At 42.5% G+C, this 23360-nt stretch overlaps 1 long non-coding RNA gene across 1 annotated transcript in view; it reads right to left on the bottom strand.

Moving 5' to 3' along the window:
• LOC107977627 overlaps positions 1–23360 on the bottom strand; it is a 60720-nt gene that overhangs the window by 14069 nt on the left and 23291 nt on the right. The window contains exons 2-5 of the long non-coding RNA XR_004771275.1: positions 4958–5800; positions 3860–4004; positions 3309–3374; positions 1627–1768 (exon numbers count right to left, since the gene is read on the bottom strand). This is a non-coding gene — a long non-coding RNA (uncharacterized LOC107977627). The remainder of the gene's footprint in view (positions 1–1626; positions 1769–3308; positions 3375–3859; positions 4005–4957; positions 5801–23360) is intronic.

Raw genomic sequence — 23360 nt, 5'->3', positions numbered from 1 at the left:
AAGACACAATTCCTGTCTCCAGCTTTCAGAGAAAAGTATTTTTGCAAAGCATCCATCACTGTCTGCAAGCTAGACCCCTTTTTAAATTCTGTAGTTTCTTTGTCTACATTTGATCACATCTCAATCTCCCCTGTTCGGGAGGAAAACAAGAATAAAACAATTTAGAATTGTTGGTGTTGAGTGCACATTTAAAGAGCCCTGTTCCAAATAATTTAACAACTCTCTAAATGCAAAATAAAGTAGATCAGAGAATTCCAGAGATGGGACTGCAGAGAGGACAAATACTGGTGCTCGAGGAAACAGGATTAGTTATATCTCCTTTTATACTACAATTCTTATTTAGTAGACTATTCTGCTAAATAATATATTTTTATTGTTTTAAATGTCCTCTTACTTTCCAAGTACCTTCCAGTCTCCCTGTGCATTTTATTCCAACAATTTCATGAGCTTGGTTAGGAAGGCTTTTAAAATTCAAGTTTACCAACGGAGCAAAAAGCAAGACTGGCTTTAGAAACAATGTAACTTTGAAATTCAGATTTCATAAAACACATTTCAGAGACCTTTTTTTGGTGGACAAAAAAGGAAATGAAGTTTGAGCTAGATTAGACTCCAGACAGATGCTGGAAGGAATGGAAACACTGGAAGGCCACACCCTGATTTATCAATTAAAATCCCTCTCCTGTTAATCTAACTGAATCTTTTTTCTTAGAGCACCACCTCAACAGTTTTCACAAGGTTAATTATTATAATTAAAATGCGGAGACTTCTGGGAAGCTGTTGGAATTGAAGAACTCAACTCTGCACCACATTTACTTTGCTTGTGAATTATGTAAGGAGCCATGCATACATACGGGAAACCCATAGACAGAGCACAAAAGGTATTATTTCACTAGAGTTTTTGTACGGCTGGTCCAAAGTATATAGCCTGGTTCAAGGTCTAGCAGGTCTTCATTTCTTTTATTGACTTCTGATTCTTGGGATTTGACCATCCACCAGTGTGTACTTTGGGGAGAGAAAAGGTGGAACGGTGATAAATTAGAAGTATAGGGAGGTGCACTTATCCTCCCGTAGATGCCGAAAAGTAGGAGGCAAAAGTGGGGGTCAACTGAAGCTAGGGGAAGAATTATTCCTGTCGGTGCCATTTCTGAGCCATCAATAGTACAGGGAAGTTGGTGGAAGCCTGAGCTAGGGGAAAACCACATAGCAGCTTCCTGTTACCTTCTCTTGAGGGACAGAGGAAGCAAACACCCTTCTTTGGACCATGGTAGTCAATTTGTCTAGATTTGGGGTCACTTGGAAGATACACTGCTAGGCATATCTGCTAAGGTGTTTCCAGGGAGGGGAACACCCACCATGAATGTGCCTTTTGCCATCCATGGGCTGGTGTCCTCTATTTAACAAAAGAGCGAAGTTGATCCGAGCCATAGAATTACCCTGCTTCCTGACTAATGCAGATGTCAGATTGTCCAGCTAGATGCTTCTGCTACCATGGAGTCTGCAATGCCCTCCCCACCACAATGACTAAAAGATTCTTTCTCTTAAACTGTGGGACAAAATAAATCTATCTCCCCTTAAGCCACTTCCCGTCAACCATTTGGTTAGAGCGCCAAGGAAAGTAATCGGTACCTAGATCTTGATATCCCGCTGGTTTCCAAACTTGGGAAATTGGTCTTCTAAAATCTGTCCATTCAAATAAATATGCTTCTCTGGGGTGAGAGAAACAAGGAAAGATGAGGCAAGATTCTTCACCAACCCAGAGTCCTGTATTCTTGATAAAAGGAAACAGATAGGAAGTTATAGGTTATTTTTCCTGTTTCAGAAGCTTCAGTTAATAATAGTCACAATTCGATTCCAAACACAGCCCACTGGCAATTTCTGAAAACAAGTAGCTGCTAGAAATAAGTGTTTACTGTCCTCTCTGCCACCAAGAAATCTGTCATTAGCATTTTAGTAACCCTTGGTTTTGGAAAGATACAGGAGCATGGAATCGTGGGTATGGATTTGGATCGACTTTCTAGCGTTGAGCCCTTTTTTCACACAGACATCTGAAGTCTCTGTGGTTGTACAACGTAACAGTTTGCATTGTATCCTTGCAGCATCCCGCATCCTGGAAAGCAGGTAATAAGGGTCTAATTCTGCTAGATGTGGTAAATTTTAAGAGTCATTGTGGATTGGGAATTGACTGTCAAAATATGGGCTCTCTTGAGTTCTGCATCCGTGACATCACAAAGAATAGAGTCTTTCCCCTCATCTTCTTTTTTGCTGGAAAAAAAGATTTCAAGAACACAGAGACTATCACTTGCTATGTTTTAATACCTTCTGCAACTAGGGCAATATTCTGTTTATCTGGGATGAACTCTTTCTTATATGTTAAGAGCAGACAGTAGTATTCAGCCCTGTTCCCAGACATATGAAGTGGAGACAGGTTTAGGTAACTCTCCAAACATTTGATACAGAAACTTGCTTTTTAAAAAAATAATTGAGGTACATGTTTTCCCCGGGAACTGCCTTTCAAATGGAAATTGTGGCTGTTTTCACAGAAAGCTGTTTTAGGGACTGTGATCAGAATTATCTCTGAGAACCAGCCAAGCCCTCCCATGTTCGACTGCTGGCTTTGTGAGCTTCCCTCTTTCAGATGGCCACATAACACAGGGCATTCTCTGGCTACATTCAGGATCTTTGGTTTCATTTATTTGGTTCCTTGTCTTCACTACTTTTGTGAGTTTACAGAAACCATTGAGACTTGTCCATCACTTCTCTTCTTCATTTGAATGAAGAGAATAGAAAAAAAGATACTGAGCTGGGTGGCGCATGCCTTTAATCCCAGCACTCGGGAGGCAGAGACAGGCAGATCTCTGTGAGTTCGAGGCCAGCCTGGTCTCCAGAGTGAGTGCCAGGACAGGCTCCAAAGTTACACAGAGAAATCCTGTCTCCAAAAACAAACAAAAAATGGATACTGAGATCAATTTAAAACAATCAAAAAATAAACTCTACATCTTGGGGAAACATTAAAGTAGTTGTTAAGACTACATTAATCTCATTTGCATCCATTTATCACTCTTTGTTTATACCTAATTCTCCCAAACAGTGCACGATAACCTCAGTAGGGGTTTTCCTTCCCAACTATGCTTCCCAGGAGGCTGACTCCTTGTATTTAATTATCACTGCTACTTGTAGTGTTTGATTTAGAAACCATATATATTTTATATGGTTGAAATAAATGAAAGACTATGGATGTATGGATCAAGATTTACAAGACTAGGCTCAATATAGCTTAATATAATTTTACTTGGGGAGAAGGCACTTACACAAGAAACAGATGACCACTGCAACATCTGCTCCAAGGATCCACCCAGGCTCTCTCTGTGACCCAACTGGAAGCAAGAGAGAGCAAGCTGAGGTCGGCACCCCAGACGTAGTCCTACCCTCCCTCATGTCTGCACCTGTGACCACACCCAAGTGGGCATGGTCAGGGTTACAGATGGGGGTGTGGATATTTCCCTACAAGGGATATTTTGATATACAAATATTTTGTATTCAGATATGTGTCCATAATAAAATTTTAATGGAACACAGACAGGTGAATCACTGACACATTGTCTGTGGTGATTTCACACTATAACCAAAGAGAGTTTAGCAGAGGTTGTAAAGGCACACAATATTCTCAAATATTTATCATCTTGCTCCACTTAGAAAAGGTATGCCAGCCTCTGTTACGGGAAAGGAATCATGACTAAACCTGGCTGCTAATCCCAGGCTGCTGCTTGCTAGCCATATGACCACAGAAGAGTGACCTTTAAGTTTCTTAGGTTAAAGCAAACACACTCTGTCATGAAAAGGTGTAATTTTAGATTCTTACAGAGAAAATTCCAAAGATTCTTAAGGAGAAAAGGTAGTCACATGCTAAGGATACCATGCCGCTCTCCCACCGGACCAGGTGGCTATGGGGATGCACAAAGCCGGAACGCTTGTACTCTTTTGAAGAAGTACGGGAATTTTTTCAGCTTAAAAGAACAAGATAAAAATATCACTGAACAAGCAAGACTATGGGCATTCGTTAGGCCAGCTTGGTTTTCCATACCTTTGCTATGCATTTCATCAGCCCTCATTAGGAATTAAAAAGTGAAATCTTCACTGCATATTCTCAAGGGTTAATAACTGCCACTCATGAATGTTGTGAGTTTTCAGAGCCATTCTCCTGCCTGTGTGGTAGGGGAAAAGACTCTAGAAATATAAAGAAATTAACCTGAGCTAGTATATGAAGCTGTTCTTTCTATTAAAATGCCACAACACAAATGTAGATGAAAGTTTCTGTTTTGCCTGCCACCCTTAGTCCCAAATAAATACGCAGAGGCTTCTATTAATTATAAAACTGTTTGGCCAATGGCTAGGCTCCTTACTGGCTAGTTCTCTCTTAATTATTAATCCATTTCTATTAATCTATGTATTGCTATGGGGCTGTGGTTTACATGTAATCAGGCATGTTACTCCTTCAGCGTGATGGCATCTCTTCGAGGCCTCTTCTCTGCCTTCCTCTCCCCAGCCTTCTCCTGGTCTGATCGCCCTGTCTATCTCCCTGCTTGGCTACTGGCCAAGCAATGTTTTACTCATCAACCAATAAAAGAAGCATACATACAGAAGGACATCCACCATCATAGAAACAAAGCAGTTTGAGAGGATAATAATGAAGGGAATTGTACTCTACAAGGCTGTAGGTTAGCAAAAGCTACAGATAACATGGGGGAACATTTCTGGTGACCCGGTGACCCTCACAGCAATGTTGAGGGCAGAAACAGGATTTCTTTATATCTACACTCACAGATGTGTGCTTCCTTTGAAATGTGCAGACTTTCCTGGAGAAACTGACACTTTCATTGTCGTTTACTAGAACATGTAGGATTGGGGGTAATTAAAAATAACTCAGTTTTATTAATGTTTTAACAGCATGTTTTCAAACCTTGTTTTTCCATGTGTCTTCTGAGTCAGCAATGTCTTTGAAGTAATCAAGATTCTTTAGGTGTTGCTACATGAAATGATTTAAATTTTCAATACAAATTCAGTTTGGACTCTGCAATGAGTAGACTAAACAGAATACAGCTGGTGGAGGAAGAGGGGATCAGTCACTTGGGCACCCTGTGTCTGCTGTACTTCTAAACCATATTTCTGCACTGGATGAACTGAAGGCCTCATTTCAGTCCTACATTGTAATTCCACGGTATTCATTTCAGTGTTCATTACAGTTGAACCATTTTTATTTCATTTCCATTTGCTCAGATACAGTGCATTTGGGGACTGAGTGAGCTATCGTCATTTGTGTGCTCATTATAGTCTTGGTTTTCAAACTGTTTTTCTAACTTGTGGAGAGTATAATCATTGCTGTGTTATTTCAACACCAACGGAGCCACACAGCAGCAATAATAATACGAATAGCTACCGATTACATGTGATGTGCGCCAGATAGGGCAATAAGCAATATCTATGCAGTTATATAATTTAATCTCTGCAAACAGCCCTGTGACATAGCTCTGATTATCATCTCCATTTGATTTATGAGGAAACCAAGAGTCTGATAAATGAATTAATTTATCCAAGTCTGATAAGTAGAACATAGTTTAGGCAAGCTTGAATTCAACCGCTTTGCCTTTAAAATGTTCACTGTAAATAAGATTTGGGTATTATACGAGGATGCTATTACTACTCTTATCCACATCATGATCACACAGGCACAGAAGAAGTCTACAGCATCAAGACGTGGTCTTTGGATCCTAAATCTTCAGCTTATCCCATCAAATATCCACACCTGTATAATCACAGAAAAATTGAAGAGTGTTATAACCACATGGTTCCACTATGTAAACACTTACACCACCCAATCATGATGTTTACAAGGTACCAGGAGAGATAAACCAGTATTGATGATGGATGAGGAAATTAAGGGAGAGCTTTGTGCAACTCTTCTTTAGTTAGCTAGTGGCTGCACTCAATGGTAAAATAAGATTTACTAAGTAAAATAATCCAGAAGACTTTTAGAATATCATAATTTCCTAGTAAAGGCCCTCTGAAGCAAACTGTCCAGAACACCATGTTTCCTAGTATTGAACCTCCAGAGGCAATAATAATAATTAATAATAATAATAATAATAATACACAGGTTGCACTAATGAGTTAATGTTCCAACCCCTTGTGGGCAGAGGTTCTGTGATCTCTCCCATGCTGAGAGAGCTGCTTTCAGAAGGCACCTCAGAGATGCAAGCCAGTCCTCTGAATGGACCAAAGGGAACAGAAGAACGAGCAAGCTGTAATGACTTCCCTGAAGACCGGATTATCTTCACTTTATGACCAGTGCCGAGCTCCATGTCTGACTCACAGTAGGACCTGAGTAGAAACTGTTAAGTGTTTGGAGTGGGTAAGTTACATATGACATTGTGTTGTGCTCTTGTTACTATAGATACCACTAGTAACACACATCAGAAACTCATGAGGCCTTCTAATCCACAAAACCTCCACAGCAGCTCTCTCTCCTTTTTAAAGAGACCCTTATTTTATACACAAGAAGTTCATCTGGGCCAAGTTAACTCCCTCAAATTTTTCCTAAGACTGGACACAAGGCATTCTGGATTTAGAAATTTTAAGACTTGGATCTCACATTTGGGTTAATAAGAACACTATAAAAAAATTTAAGAGTCTTATTCCATAATAAAGGGAGGGCTCATGAGCCACCCCCATTGAGGAACTATTGATAGTTGTCCATGGATGGCCTCTAGGGAAGACAGAGTTGTTTTTTTTTTGTTGTTGTTGTTGTTCTTTTTAAGAGTGTAGCCTCTGGGATGTTGACCACACTCCAGTAGATGCCCCACACCCATGAGTAGGTGTGCAGCACAAACTGGATACTTTGAACTTTAAAAACTAGAAGAAGACATAAAGTTTGAGAGTGGGAAGGTGGGGGCGTGTCTGGGAGGAGTTATAGAGAAAATTGGGGGAGCATATGATCATGGTTACATTGCACGTGTGTCTAAAATTTTCAAAGTTAATAAAAATGTATCAGAATTTTGTATGTTTTCGTCAGTCATATGGCCACTTGGTCTTCCTAAATCTAAACCATCTTCTTTCTATTTAAAGACTTTTGTGTGTGTGTGTGTGTGTGTGTGTGTGTGAGAGAGAGAGAGAGAGAGAGAGAGAGAGAGAGAGAGAGAGAGAGAGAGAGAGAGAGAGAGGTGAGGTGTCTGCGGTACCTATGGAGACCAGAAGAAGACATTGGTGATCTGTGTGTCTAGAGATCTAGAGTTGTAGTTTGTGAACCACCTGATGTGGTTGCTGGAAATGGAACTCGGGTGCTTTGCAAGAACCGAGTGTTGTGTGCTCTTAACTGCTGAGTCATCTCTCCAGTCACCAATCCGTCTACTTTCTGGTAACCAGTTAGCCTTGGAGCTTCTGCACATCCACCCAGTGCATGAGACTAAAGAGGCGGCAAAAACAGAAAAACTAAACTGTTGCCACCATTTCATTTACCTGAAGGTACGGGAAGGTGGAGGTGTATTTCAGGATGTTGCCTAACGGAGGGGGCATGCACTTCCTGTCTAATTTATGGAAGGTGGCTCCACTCGCTCCCTCAGAGTCCAGCATTGGCAGTGAAATTCCAGCCAAACCAGAATGGTAGTAACCATATAACACACTAGCTTCCATCCTCACCAGCTTTAAGGACATTAACATGTAAGTCCTAACTGTTAGTATTCAGGCATCTGTCCTGGCCTGTCCTTGGGATTCTGACAGGATACACCCTCAGCTGCAGCCACTAAGAACATCTGTTCCCCTCTCTCCTTTCTCTTTCTCTCTCTCTCTCTGTTCCCCTTCTCTTTCTCTTTCTTTCTTTCTTTCTTTCTTTCTTTCTTTCTTTCTGTCTTTCTTTTTTCTTTCTTTCTCTTTCTCTCTCCCTCTCTCTCTCTTTCTCTATGTGTGCCCCCTCTCTCTGTGTGTGTATATTTCCCCCCTCCTCTCTCTCTCTCTCTCTCTCTCTCTCTCTCTCTCTCTGCCCCTCTTTCCTTTCTCCTGCTGCTCCTGTCCCCAGAGGCCAGTCTCCCCCCTTCCCCTTTCCCCCTTTTATGATCCCTTTCCCTAATAAAAAGCACCTCTGCTTTTACCCTGTTGTCTGGTGTCTTCCTCTTATGCGTACTGCTTTTCTAGAATTACAACACTTACTGAACCTCTCCAGGATAGAAAGCATACACTCTGTTACATAATAAATGGGCACTGTGAGATGGAATTAGAAAACATATCCCATTTGTTTCTCCAATTCTCTCTTCTCTAACTAAACAAATGGATAAGAAAGAGGAACTGATCTTAAGGAAAGCTAAATCCCAAGTGCTAATATTTCAGTTCTTTTTCATTTATATTGACCAATTATACTCACACGTGTGTGTGTGTGTGTGTGTGTGTGTGTGTGTGTGCATTGACACACACACCTGTCTTTTTCAGTTAGGAAAAGGCCCGCAGCAGAATACAGTGTCTCAGGCTTTGCCTTAGTGACTGATACTTGCTGTTCCTTGTCTTTACCCCACCCCCTGAATCTGCCATCTCAAAGTTTCCTACCTAGAGTTTGCCCTTGACTCTACTTGATCTATATATCCCACACTTGGTTGGTTTTGTCTGCTTAATATTAGTAGGATCCATTACATCTGCTCTTAATTACAGCTGCCACCACTTCCGGTCCTAATCACTGAATGCGCCTCCTCCACGGTCTTCCTGATTGTGGTGCTATAGCCTACTTGCGATGCACCTGGTTGGCACGGGATCCCTCAGATCAGTCACCTGCTTATTGGCTACTAATTGTTCATAGGATAATACAGAATATTGCTTATCACTTCCCATTGGCTAATTGTCCATAGGCTAATATACAATATGGAAATACTTATGTGGCAACAGATCAGAGATCAGAGAACAATTGGCACAATTCCAGTGAAATGAAACTCAGGTCTCTGTCATCTCTCATTAAGATAAGGCTGGTCCCTGCACATTGATCAGTGTTAGGCGGGGAAGTTGTTTTCCCAATTTGGGGGCCTCATTTTCAGAAGACTCTTAGAGCCAGGCGCCACCATGTAAAATATCCAAGCACTAAAGAGATCCGCAGAGAAGTCCTGGGTTTGCACCGAGACAGAGAGGTCCCCAGACTTCCTACACACACCCTCGGGGTCCTGGGCACAAGTGAAACTGAATGAACTTCTCAGCTTCCCAGTCACCAAATAGGTACCACGGGACAACTTGGCCATCTGAAGAAGAAAGGGAAGAGATGGCTGAGATCAGAACATGACGCTATGTAAAGACAGACACAGAGGGTGCGACTTGAGCGTAGATGTCATGAATATGGGCCCTGCATGAGGGGAAGGGGCCACTGCATCAGGGAATGCTTCATACAAGAAATGAATATGCATGAACTAAGATCTAAAATATGAATAGTCCCATGACATATTTTACATATGGGGGAGGCTGGTGTGCAAGGCTGTGCATTATTAAGTCTCTGAGAGCTGGAATCTCTTTTCATATTCTAGGGCATCCTTTCAATATCACTTTTGATACTTGCCTTGGCTTGCAACGGAGCCAGTATTACCCAGGGATTGGGCAGCATGCCCCCCAATTTGATACACCCATCAGTTCTAATCACTGTACATGCCACTTAGATTTATGGCTTCAGTTCCAAAGGGCCTCCTTGGGGAAGCAATAACTTCGAGTGTGCTGCAAATTTAGATGCCCTTTTAATCCCACAATGAATATTTACTGAACCCACATCAGAAAGTAAATCCTCTGTTGGATACAGATGAACAGGAGACAATACAATATATATGTCCCCACGTCCCAGAAACTTACAGGAAATTTTTCCAATAGTAAAGACTACACATGAAATCAGAAATGCATTCAGATATTGGTCCTACCTTCATGATGGAAAAAGTAAGGCTAGATGAAGAAGGAAGAGAGAAGGCAAGACAGAGTTGGGTCACCGAAGAGCCTTTTATATATAACCTGACTCTGGGCTCAGTATCAGAGGCCACAGGACAATTTTTTCACCTGGGGTGTATACTTTTTTACAATTTGTAAAAACATATCAACATCTAAAGATCTCACATAAATATGCAAAAACTGAAAAGTGGGGAGACATAACAATATAAGGCCCAAATTTTGATATGAAAAAAAGACAATTGGCAACTGACTGATTTAGGATTCTCTGCTTTACCACACTCTTCAACATTTCCTCCCACTTACGGTCATATTCCATTTGTTCTAAACCCTGTAGGTATTTGTGATAGTTGTTTTGGCTGTGTCACAACCATCCTCTAAAGTTGTATGTCTACAACCAGTTTAATGTTTTAGGCCACTTTGTGAGTCAAAATTTCAGATATGGTTTAGCTGGACAAATCTTATATTCTACCTGGTATTAAAAGGAATTTTATAGACAACAGAACAGTGACCCTTTCCCTCAACCATTTCTTGCTCTGTCTCCAATTTTTGTGAATTCATCCAAAGGCCTTGCTAGAGTGGTTGCTCTGCTTGCCTTGATCATACCATTTCACGACCATGTCATGATATTAAATGCCGCTCATTGAGCTCTGCTGCTCACTGACTTCACAGGGGACAGTACCCAGGGAGTTATACCTGTACTGGGATAAGATATGTACACTGCCTTAACTCCAGTTCAAATGATTCTGTTATAGTATTGTAGAGACCCAAATACTTTATATTTTACAGGTGTGTGTGTGTGTGTGTGTGTGTGTGTGTGTGTGTGTGTGTGTGTGTGTGTGTGTGTTAAGTTTCTGTAGACATTTTAAATTTTATTTATTCTTCTCTCATAGATTACATCTCAGCTGCAGTTTCTCTTCCCTCCTCTGCTTCCCAGTCTCCTAGAACATTTCAGGTTCCATATTCCCATCTTAATTCCATCTTCTGTTCGGCGGCCATTCATTTCCTTTAGCTCAAGAATATGAGTTTTCACAAGGTTGACAATATAGTCTCTTTTTCAATCTAGTAGAACTGAGACTCATCATGGCTTCTGAGTTATTAGCATAGTGTTTGAACAGACCAATTAATGTCTCTGGGACTCACTTTTTAATTTCTAGACTAGAGTGAAATTAAACACCAGGATCCTGAGATATCCAACAAACTTAATATTCAAAGTGTTTGCCATGGCACGTCAGGGCCCATGTGGCCTAGGCCTTGTCTATCTTTATGGTGTCTTCTTCTTCCTCTTTAGTAACAGCAAATGTCCCTCAGGTTCCTGAGTTCCCAAAAGAACAATTGCACAAATATTGTCAACAAATTATTTAACGTAATATAACATAATCACTGTCAATAACATAGGGTTTCCCTTCAAAAGGTTTTCTTGAATCCTCGAAAAAAAAAAAAAAACCCTTCCATTGATCTTGATTAAAAATTTCAAACCTGTGATTTTATTGAATCCTACCAGATGGACTGTGACCACCTTCCACTTAGAGATCAATAAATAGTTGATTTTCTTTCTTAAGGGTACAGTCTACCTGTTAGCTTTCAGGCATATGCCCTGGCCTATACTTGGGGTTCTGACAGGATTCACCCTCAGCTGCAGCCACTAAGAGCACCACCTGTGCATATTCACTGTGTTCCCTTTTAAAAGGGCCCTGCCCACCTCCCACCTTTCTCTCCCTCTCTCCCTCCCTCTCTCCCTGTCCCCCTCTTAGTTTCCTTCTCTCTCTCCCATTCTCGCTCTCCCTATCCCCTCCTGCTCTCTCTCTCCTCCCTCTTTCCTCTCTCTTCCCCTCTTTCCTTTCTCCTCTCTCCTGCTGCTCCTGTCTCCAGAGGCTGGTCTCCCCCACTTCCCTTTCCTCTTTTTATTATCCCTTTCCTGAATAATAATTTTAAAAAACTCTACTTGAACCCTGCCGCATGGCATCTTTCTCTTGCATGCCCCTTTTCTTAAATTACAACACTACCCATAGGTGAGGAAAAGCCAGGAAATAGAAACTTAAACTCTCTGTTCTCTTGTATGAGATTAGAAACTATAATTGACATATAGGGCAAAAGTGAAGGAGTTCTAAATATCTGCAGTGGGCTTTTACTGGCTGTCATCTTCAGCGTTGCTTAGATACCCATAAACTATCTTGAGCTTTATGTCTTTGCTGGAGATCCAAGCCCTTCAGGGTCAGTTATATGTGCCTCATGTTTTACCTCTGTAGGCCATGCTTTCACCTTGTACTGTGACAAAAGCCAAAACCCTCAAAAATCTTTGAAGATATTGTATTGATGTCACTCAAGGTATTCTACAGCTTGGTAAGGCACAGATGGAAATAAGACTGACTGTGGATATTCTACAACTTTCTTCCTTACCTGTAGAGTGAACTGATGTGGCTATGCAAATTGCTTTGGCCAGAAAGGAAACTAACACAGGTAATTTCTCAGAGGATGCCTTACAAACTAAAGGGCAGTTATTTCATTTTCCCATCTTGTTATGTGATAGTGGAAGACCATATGTTTTGTTTTGTTTTTTGTTTGGGGATATTTTTGAGTAAGCATTTGAGCCTAGGAGCCTGGAATAGTCTCAAACACACAGTCCTCTGGCCCCATTTGTATAGAGGTTCCAGGCAAACACCAGGAAGTTATGAAGACTCGTCTGGACATGGAGTCTGTATCACTGGCAGTAATTCAAAAGGTCCCCTACTAATCTGCTCTGTGCATGCAGTTTGAACAATCAGTAGGCATGTGCTGGACTCATCAGGGAGATGTCTCTGAGCAACATGCTATCATAGTGTCTAACCCATTTTCATTGAGACAAAAAGTTGACACCCAATACTGAGTGTGCTTCTGTTATAAGGCCAAAAAAGGAAAAGCATTACTGGCCTGCTCACAGTTTGGCGGGTGAACAGTGAGAAAGATACTATTGAGGAATGGATAATGACAGTCTGTTCATGCTCTTGTTGCCAATGTTTTATTGTGTAGAACTCAGAATGTAGATCACACAATGCACCTGTAGTTCTAGGGGAACTGATCAAAGCAGATCACGGTATCATTATTATTGAGAAACAAGAGAGAATGGTACTGGGGAGTGACTCAGGCAGGGCTTTCTACTTCAACACATGGGCATGGAAGCTTGAGTTGGTGTCATCCTGGGGATGGTGTCTTGTTGCACATTTATAAATAGTGAAGTTGCTCATAACCCAAATGGTCAGATATGCACGCATCCTTCATAAGTTTTCATCAAGTGCTTCTTGAGCATGGGTGGTTTTCTTGGGTTGAGAATAGACCTTGCTTCCTCTCAGGGAAAACAGAGAGGTGTTTATAGCCTGACACTGAACTTGAGCTCCAGTCATAGCTTCACCAAGCACCAGCTGAACGACCTTGAAGAATTTCCTTTGCCTCTCTAAGCTTCAGTTTCCTTAGCTATAAAAACAGAGATGGGAGTATCAATCATAGTAGGTTGATGTGACAACCAAGAGACACCCAGTGGCTGCTGCTATTCATACATAGCTAACTTCTGAAAATGGAGAATGATCAGTGTTATAAGGAAGAGACAGCCAAAAGCATGCTTGAATCAGGTGTGAGCCCTCCATTTCCCATGGGACACAAGGAGGCCTGCTCAAGGGAAGCATTTGATGAAGATTACTAGATGGGAAATAGGAACAAGGTGATTTAGACAAAGAGTAAAAAGCATGCTCAGAGGATGGTGGCTGGGGACAGAGCTGTGCATACAAGGATACGAGGGAATTATCTTGGCTAGATGCAGTAGGTCAGCTGAATGGCTGACAGCTAGGTGGGAGGGAGAGCCTAGAGGAGACTTGGTGCAAACCTGAACACAATTTTAGAAAAGTTTCTCTTCTTGTCTTTTGCTCGGCAATGGATGCTTCCTTACTTAAACTAATAAGGAGGGAAAGAGTACATAATTAATTTCCATTCCCTATGCTGTACTTCTCTGTTCAGTTAGGATCCATTTTTCTGTCTAAATTTATACCTTCTTGGGCAAGCGGGAGCAAGCTCCATGACTTTGGATGTCAGTTGTTTCTTTGTACCCAACAGGAAGATTTTTTTCATATGAAAATTATGAGATGAATCCTACCCCATGCTCGGAAGGCCTCCTTATTCCACTCCTTATCTCAGTCGTGAAAAATCATTCCAATTATCTGCCTGACTCTATTATTTGAAACAGTTCCCTATCAGCCGTTCAACCCAGATAATTGAGCTAAACCTTGAAAATGGGTTTTTAATGTGGGAATGAGGCAGTGGGGAATAAGCTGATCACGGTAAGTAAAGTTCCCCAGAATCAAAGGCAGACTAATTAAAGCTAGCCAGTCCATTTGAATAGACACAGTTGTATGCACAGCTCTATAGAGACTATAGAGATAAAATACTGCACGAGACATACTGCCTGGTGTCCATGTCTCTCTCAGAGGCCGTGGAACACAGTGTTTGGGGGCGCCATGTACCGCTTCTTACTTGGTTCACAGCTATCAAACCCACTCTGCTGCTCCCACCGAAGGCTTCGTAACACAATCAGAGTGTTGAGCACATCAACACATGGGTATGAGGGCTCATGGTTTCCATACAGATCCACCCTGGTGTCATACATCTCCCATGTCAAGTTCCAAAGCTTTGGAGCACATGGCAATAGTGACTGAGCACCAGGCTGGGAGTCTTATCTCTGATAGGCTTTTGGTTTTAGGCATTTGAGGTTTAGCGTCATTCTCTGCTAACTTGGGTTTTGAATGAAGCACCTTGAAGACACTTCCTTGTTGCCTCGTCTTAGGAATTCAAGTGGATTCCCCAATGCAAAGGGAGCTGTGTTCAGAATTCGGCTGCTTTTCAGGGTCCTCATTCATATGCTTAGTTTAAACAATGTCTAGCTCCTTTTGAGGCAGTGAGTTGAAAATCTACTGTCTTGGGAGCAGAAAGGATATGTGACAGGTAGGGTTTTAGTTGCAGGGTGGGGGACGTTAGGGGAGGAGGAAAAGGAGGGGGAACTGGGTTTGTCATGTAAAACAATCTTGTTTCTAATTGAAATAAAAAGAATCTGCAAAAAAAGAGAAAATCTACTGTCTCTATTATATAGATAAAGAATATGAGGCCAGGTGGTGTCTCAACATCCAAAAAAGCTTGCATAGCTCATAAGACTATTGCTAGCCAGTCCTCTGGCTCTACTATGCTAGCCAGATCATGCCTTGGTGAAGGTGAATCTACCTGTGGCTGGGTTTCAGGTCTTTCATTTTAATCATATGAAACATGCTTATGCATATATTTCATGCTTGGGTTATACTATAGATCAGAAGCAAAGCCAAAATTTGGGGAGAAAATAGTTTTCCTTTTGATTTAGCTAGGAAGACAGCTAGCAATTTAGGTGAACTATCTTCAAACACAGCAGACATTTCCTATGCAGTGAACAGTAGGTGCTCAAGGTTTTCTGTAAATCTACACATTTACTGAGTCTCTGAGACAGTGAGCTAAAACCAGAAGGGAAATGTTAAGCTATAAGGTCTTTCTTAAAGAACTGCCTTCTTGACTACCACTGTCTGATGTTGAGAAAGTTCAAACACAGAATTGAGCATTAGAGGAAACGGGAGGGAACAGATCTCAGAGAGGAGGGACAGGAGGAAAAGAAGAAGATAGAGAAAAGAAAGAGTGGGAGGGAAAAAGGAAGGGAAACGTGATCTCTTTTCTCAGATTAATAGTTAGCTGCCATTCGCCTCTGACAGCTGCAGACAGGGCTGTTCTCCCACCTTGCCCTGTGCTTCTATGTTTTTGGTACCAGCTTCTCTATCAAGGAGGGCTTTCTCCTCTGTCTTAGACTTTGTGTTCTTCCTGTCCCCAGATGATGCTCCTTGAAAGTGCAGAGGGGCACAGAATGCCTGATTGCCATTTACTAGCTGTGTGTCCTTGAGCAAGAAGCTTCATTTTACTCAGTTTTGGTTTCTGCATCTTTAAATAGGGGGGTTAAGATTTACCTCCAGAGAGCCATGGGGAGGGTTAAGTGAAATGACGCTTGCACGGTGCTTGTCACACAGCAAGTATTCAATAAATCCCACACTGTTCTCCCGCCCCTTAAAATACCCTCTCCTTATCCTTAGGGCAAATCGACCTGAACGCTATTTTCTTTGGGAGGAAGGCAAAAAAGAATGTGGCTTATACAGGGAAGGCAGAGAAAGCTGCAATAGCAGACACAGGCACTGGTAGCACACCCTTCCGTGACTTGGCACCTTCTACTGATTTTCTTTGCTGAGCAATGATTTGAGCCTCAAATGTCATTTGGTTTGCAGGCTTGGGGGAGTAATAAAATAACTCTATGATGGAATGAAATGGCCTGTGATCTCCTTGAGGAGCTGGGGAGAGCTGCAGGGCAAGGTCACTGTCCAGTGTAGCAAATGACCCCTTGCAAGAAGAAAATGTAGCAATTTCTAAGACAAAGCACAAGTGCAGCTTCTAGGGCAAGGGACCCTGTGTTGCCATCACAGGGACCGGGCTTGAAAAAGCAACTTGGTTTTTTGATGAGCCGAGCACAAAGCAAAAGTGGCAATGTCTCCCCAAGCTTGGCAAGTTTGGAGAAAAAGTCAGCTTGGATAAATCGCTGCATTCCGGAGAAATCACAGCTTCTTAAGGAAAGCTGGAGAAAATGGGCTGTTGCAGGCTGTGCCTCCTGCTGCTGCCATCTGATTTGACTTGGTTTGAATAACAATGGAGAATTATTGTTTATCTAAGGACTACCCTTTCACATTACTGTCACTTGTAAAATAACCACTTGTGTAATACTGGAAACCTGACCCAGACTTGGCTAGAATATTCTGTAATTTCTTTTACCTGGAGCTTAGACTGTCAGCATGGTATTTGCATTCGTGAGGGTCCTAATGTCAGAACTTGTAAACTCCTGGGGGATGAATTGCAGATTGCAGCTTTGTGTTATAGACCTCTAGGGACCACTTACCATGGCTGGGTGCTGTCCTAGGTGCTGAGACAACATTGCAGCTTGAGGACATGCATGTCTCTGTCTCTGTCTCTGTCTGCCTCTCTCTCTCTCTCTCTCTCTCTCTCTCTCTCTCTCTCTCTCTCTCTCTCTCTCTCACACACACACACACACACACACACACACACACACACACACACACCCCTCCTTCATTTTAACAGTGTGCAGTTCATTCTACCTTTGATAGTTCATCTGGCAGAAATGTTCCTCATTCTTCAAGGTGCCACCTAAGTGCTCCAGACTTAGAAAGCCCTTTGTATTTGTGAGCAATGTGTAGAGAAGTCTATGATTTAAGGTCACGGAGAGGGCAGGAAATAAACAAAGAAAGATACAGCCATGCGTCCTGTTCTATGTCCCTGTTCAGTCCCATGGAACGCTTGCTCCAGTCACTCAAGCTAAATAATAAACAAAACTATGTGACCTGCATTGGATGGGGTAGGGCTATGCAGAAACAAGTAGGAAAAAACATGCAGACAGTTGGTGGTGGGAATGCATATTCAAATGGTTTGTAAAGGTCACCCTGCTTAGGGCAGCTGAAGTATGACAGAGAACTGGTTTAGCCGGAGACTTCTCAGCAGAATCATAGTGAGTGCAATGGTTCTGGGATGGCAAAGGACTTCATTTTATAAGTTGATAATGAACCTAGGATGGCTGGAAAGGGGGCAGTGAGAGGCCAAAGAGTAGAACACAAAGTCAGTTAAGTGATGGGAGTGTAGCTCTTCATTTTCATTGGTAGTGCAGTTTAGAGACTATTTACAAGGGAAAGGGGGAGCATGGTCTGACTTCACATTGCAAATGATCCCTTTGCCGTGTCAACAGTAGCCAGTAACAACAGCCAAGAAGAGGAAGAATTAAACTGGAGGATTCACAATCCATGAAGGTGAAAAATGGTTTCATTCCAGATGTCACTAGCATTGGGGATGACAAGAAGGTTGAATCTTAAAATCGTTTGTCAGTAGAATTAGTTTCCTACTAGCTTGTGTGTGAAAAGCAAGGAGGTTAAGGTTAGGGTCATAAACTTGGATCTATGAAATTGAAAGAGTAGGATTCCACTTGCATAAGTTGTAAGAGGAGAGAAGGGTCTTTGAGGTCAAGAGAGAACTGAGATTTTTGAATCAAGGATGTCTTTGAAATGTAGTGTGTTTGAAATGGCTAGTAAACACCCCAATGAGAAAACAGATACTATGCACTATGTCACTTTGCTGATTCTAAAGAAATGTAAATTTTCTACCACATAATACCTTTTTATCAAGCACAGACACCTTGTCCATCATTCCTTCTGCTGAAACCCTTGCCTGTTCTTTAAAGCAACTGCCTAATACATACTGTCCACCAGATAAGGGGCGGGGCAGGCCAGCAGGAGAGCCCATTCCAGGAGTCACCAGGGCCATTGGCTCCATCCAGCAAACAGCTCAATCAGCTGTTGGGGAGCTTCTTGATGGGGGTTATGCACATTCAGCCACTAACACTGGAATGGGAACAAGAGGAAGGAAGGAATGAGGACTGCAAAAGGGAGAGATGAGTGTCACTTAGACTTTCACCCTGACTATGAGACATGACATAGACACGAGACTGCTCACTGCCAGTGAGACACAGAAATGGAGATGTACAGATAGGAAGAGTCTTCGGATCTTGAGGGTAACCTGACTTACTCCAACCCCCACTCCCTATGTTAAAACAATTCAGTGTTCCACTGAGAATTCTCGCTGGGTCTCAGGTTTGGTCCACCAAAGGGTCCATGCCCTTTGGTGATAGGGACCAGTGACATTGACATGGGTGGCCCTTGCTAGTTTTGGACTCTCTGACTTCTAATTAACTCTGGGTAAGTTTACAATACCTTTTCATGATGGACGTTAGTGGCACATGCCTTTAATCCCAGCATTCTGGAGGCAGAGGCAAGTGGATCTCTGGGAGTTCAAGGCCAGCCTGATCTACAGAGTGAGTTCCAGGACAGGCTCCAAAACAATACAGAGAAACCCTGTCTCAAGAAACCAAAAAAAAAAAAAAAAAACAATACTTTTTCACACATACTGCTTCCTGTGTGTGGATCTGTGCCATGCAAATCTCAAGTCCATTTCAGAGCATTCGTGATGCCTGATAAATACATCATTCCAATGGGGCCTTTTGGATTTGCAAGGTTTAATTCTTGTGCTTCTCTGGAATCTCTCGTGGGTAATTGCAACTGACAGGTTTACGCCTCATGACGGGCATTTTGTCACTCAGCTTCAGCTCCTGCAAACGACTTTGCAGTCTGTCAAGCCTAAACCCCTTTAAGCTGTGGCAATTGATGTCGGATAGCGTCCGCTGTTGTGATTCAAGGCTGAAGCTTACTCTGGCATGAAATAAACTGACTCTTCACCAGGAAGGAAAAGGAACAATTGGAAAAGGAGGGGTTTTCTGCACAGAGACGAACGGAAGCTGGCAGGTGTGATCGGTACAGATCAGGCACTCTGGGTGTTGAGAAGCTAGCTCGCTTCTGTTGTTAGGTATTAGGCTGCTGGAAAATACATGCAGGCTTTGACCTTGCCTCTGGTGCTAGAGAGAGATGGGGGCACTTTGGATAAGAGGGGCCAAGCTTCTAATGCCTATGACCCTGATGCTCTTCAATATGAGAAGGAAGGGATTGCCTATTGCATGGGGTACTTGGGATGATACATGATACTTACTTAAGCATTGACTAGGCAGCAGCCACAGATCTTGGAAGAGTGAGAAATAGCCATGGAAACAGAACCTGTCTTTGTAAGGCTTTGGTGCTAGGGAAGGTTGCAGGGAGTGGGGGTGCTTGCCAAGAGAGTCACTGACTACAAAGAAGACGCACAAAATGTCAAATGGGGAATGAGTGCTGTTAGGAAACGTAAAACAAGGTATGGAGGATAGAATAATGGATCCAGGAGGCTGCCAGCTAGGACTGTCTTGCTCTCATTGGTACCACAGTCTTCAGACTTCTTAGGGTTCCTTGGACCTCTTGGAGCTAGGTGGGCCCTGCTTTTATCCCATGTAAAACACATCAAAATCCTCTTGGGGTTCAGCCTTGCCAACTTCCTCGTTGGCTGCATCTGCCATTAACTACTCTGAGAAAGTTCTCTGTGGATCACTCTGGATTAATTCAAGGTCATCTTCTGTTTTAAGGTTTGCTCTGTAATTACTTCTGCAAAAGCCTCTTTTGGTAAGTAAGAGAGCAAACTCAAAGCATGCCATTCTTCTCCCCCTTAAGAGCCTGAGACACAAAGTTGTGTGTCCAGGCAGGGGAACTTGCCTGGGCAGCTGGGTGGTCTATGGAGACCTGTATAACAATAAATCTTTCTGCCAAGCCTCCCGAGCCCTGCCGCCACGTGGGCGCTTTCTGCCAGCCACCCGAGTTCTGCCCAAGTTCTGCCTGCCGTAATTATTATTAGGGTCCCAAATAATACACAGAGGTTTGTATTAGTTTACAATGCTGCTGGTCAATTGACTACGATTTCTTATATGATAGCTCAGTCTTAATTATCATAAATCTATACATTTTATGAGACTTATCTTATGGGACACCAGCGGCAGGCGTCTTCTCTTGTCGGGATCACATGGCAGCTTCACAGAAAGCAGGAGGAAGAGGAGGAACAAGAGATGGATTTCCTGCTTATATTCTGAGTCTGCCTGCTATGTCACTTCCTGTCTGGAATCTTTACTACATTTCCCAGAATCCTCCTTGACTCCTAGTCCCACCTATTTTGCTTTCCTATTGGCTAACAATACTTTATTTATCAACCAATAAGACAGACACATACACAGAAGGACCTCCCCCATCAGACCCGATTCCCATCAGATCTTTCCACCAGGCAGTCCTTCTCCAGGGCACCTGCAGGAATACTCATCACCTGAGCGTGGCCTTTCTCAACCTCTCCAACTCCTTTTCTATGGCTGCAATTCTTGTCTCTGTCACCCTGACAGAGTGCCTGACAACGTGGATAACACTAACGTGGAAGAAGGGATTATTTAAGCTCACACAGATCTTCACTGTTTAGTCCCAAGGCCTAAATGTGTGGCTAGGAAGAGCACATGGCAGACGCTACTCACCGGAAGGTTGAGCAGGGAGCACAGAAAGAAAACTACCTGCTCCATGGAGCCCTTTCCTTTTCTTCAGAACCCCAGAATTCAGTATGATGCCATTTGCATTCAAGACGGATGGATGCTTTCTAAAGGTTAACTTGAGTCCCTCCTCTTACACAAAAGGGAAATAGATGTCTTTGTTGGGTGTCCATCTGCACAACACTCCTGTAGTTTATGCCCTATTTAGAGACAGCCTGCTAAACAACCCACATCGGATCCAACAAAGTGCTAAATTTCACAAGGTCACATGACACTGATGCCTCCTCCCCCGTTACCTTCTCCCACTCAAGAGACCATCATTCTCTGCAAAGATTGCCCTTCATCCACCTCAATGGATACTGTGCCACATTCCCTGCCCAATTCTCCATTAATGTCACTCAAGCCCCTGCCAGCTGCACTTTTGCTGGCTCCTCCCTGGCCTGGCCTGGCCTTCCCTCCTGTGAACATACAATCTAATGATCTAATGAGATCTGGGAATCCGAAGGGCACATTTCTGCACATGCAGAAAGAAGTGTTCTTGTGCCCCCCTTCATCTTTTTAAAGAACATTTGCTCGGGGTGAGGAAGACAAAATTCTGAAGGTTTTCTTTTATTGTCCTTGCAATATTTAGCTCAGAATCATCCTTCGAGATTTCTGCCAAAGACAAAATTTAAAAAAAAAATATTAAAATTGTGAGTTGGTAGGAATATTCAGGGTAAACAAGACCACTTGAAGTCGAGGATCATAATTATGTCACTAGACCCAAGATAAGTGATAAATAGGTGTGTATTGGAGAACAATTACACAGAAAAATGTAAAGAACCTCGGGAGCATTTCCCTGTTCCTCCTACCAGATCTGCTGACCCTCCAGAAAAAGCATGCAAAGGAAAGCCACGACTCAAGCTCCTCTCTTTCCACCCAAATGGGTGTGGCCAGCATTACAGGTCCACATATGCGATGCCTACAACCACTCACAGGGTTGTGGTCTCAGCCTCATGCTAAGTGAATAGAACAGAGACCAACCTAAGCCTGTTCACTAATCACTTCTTTGTGCCCATTTTCCCTAGCTTTGCTCCCTCTCTCTCTCTGATGAGAAGGATTTGCTCATAAGAATTTCCCCCATGGATCTCTAGAAAGACACATTCTAAAGAAAACAGGGTGGAGGGCAGAGCGTCCTAGCTGCTGTATCCCACTGACTTTGTTACCAAAGAATCTCAATCTAACGCATGTGCTTGTGAGTAACTTGATAGTCTGACTCTATGACAGGAAAATGTAGAGTCAAAGTTGAATCCCAGTTGTCACACCAGGAGCATCAATACTTGTGATTTTTAAAATAGACATTTACCTGCTAATAATCATAGACCTGAGGTTGGGGGGATGGCTTAGAGGTTAAGAGCACCTGTTGAGCTTACAGAGGATATAGGTTCAATCCCCCAGCACCCACACAGTGAATCAGAACTGTGTATAACTCCAATTCTAGGCTATCTGGTACCCTTTTCTGGCCTTAGAGAGTACCAAGCATAGATATGCAAAGTAGGCTCTTGGTGTACATATATATATATATATATATATATATATATATATTCAAAACACCCATACACATAAAAATTAAAATATATAAACACCAAAAACATAACCTTTCATTCTGTTTGTATATTGAAATGTATATACTTGTACACACAAATTGCCATTAACATTTCTGTAATATAGGAACACTGTATGTATGGATACCTATTGAATAGACACAAGGATAGGCAAATTATGGTCTGTGAGTTGAGTGGGCAAGGAAGATGGAAGACTGTAGGGCTGAGGATGCAGCTCAGTGTAACACGCTTGATTAGCATCTTCAAGGCTCCAGGTTCAAACCCCAGCTCTGCGAAATGGCAATAAATAATTATATGTCTATATCTGTAATACATAGTTCTTTAGCCTCATTGGTGGATGCTTGCTGCTAAATACTGGCATTCTATTTTTCTAGGTTGCCAGGGGAAAAAAAAAGAATAAGGAAAGCTTTACAGAAGGACAAACAAGGCCCACCGATTTGCCTGGCACATGCAATCCCATTTATCTTGATTACTGCCCTGTCTGATGGGCATTAGGAAAGACATTATGGAGGCTCAGCATGGTAAGTTGAGATTGCCTTGCCTAAGGCTGCACAATGACACTGAGATTGGAACCAAGGCCTTCCGACGTCTTCCAAAAATTCTGTGTCACTTTGTTGCTGAAGGCTCTGTCCTGCCAAGTCCCACCACCGCTACAGCCCCAAATGAACACACAGAGACACTATATTAATTATGAAACCATTGGCTGATGACCAGGGCTTCTTATTGGCTAG

Source organism: Cricetulus griseus, chromosome 10 (genome assembly GCF_003668045.3).
Source record: "Cricetulus griseus strain 17A/GY chromosome 10, alternate assembly CriGri-PICRH-1.0, whole genome shotgun sequence".
NCBI classification, from domain to species: Eukaryota; Metazoa; Chordata; class Mammalia; order Rodentia; family Cricetidae; genus Cricetulus; species Cricetulus griseus.
Note: the sequence above shows the minus strand (reverse complement) of the source record. Positions and strands in the feature narration are given on the sequence as shown.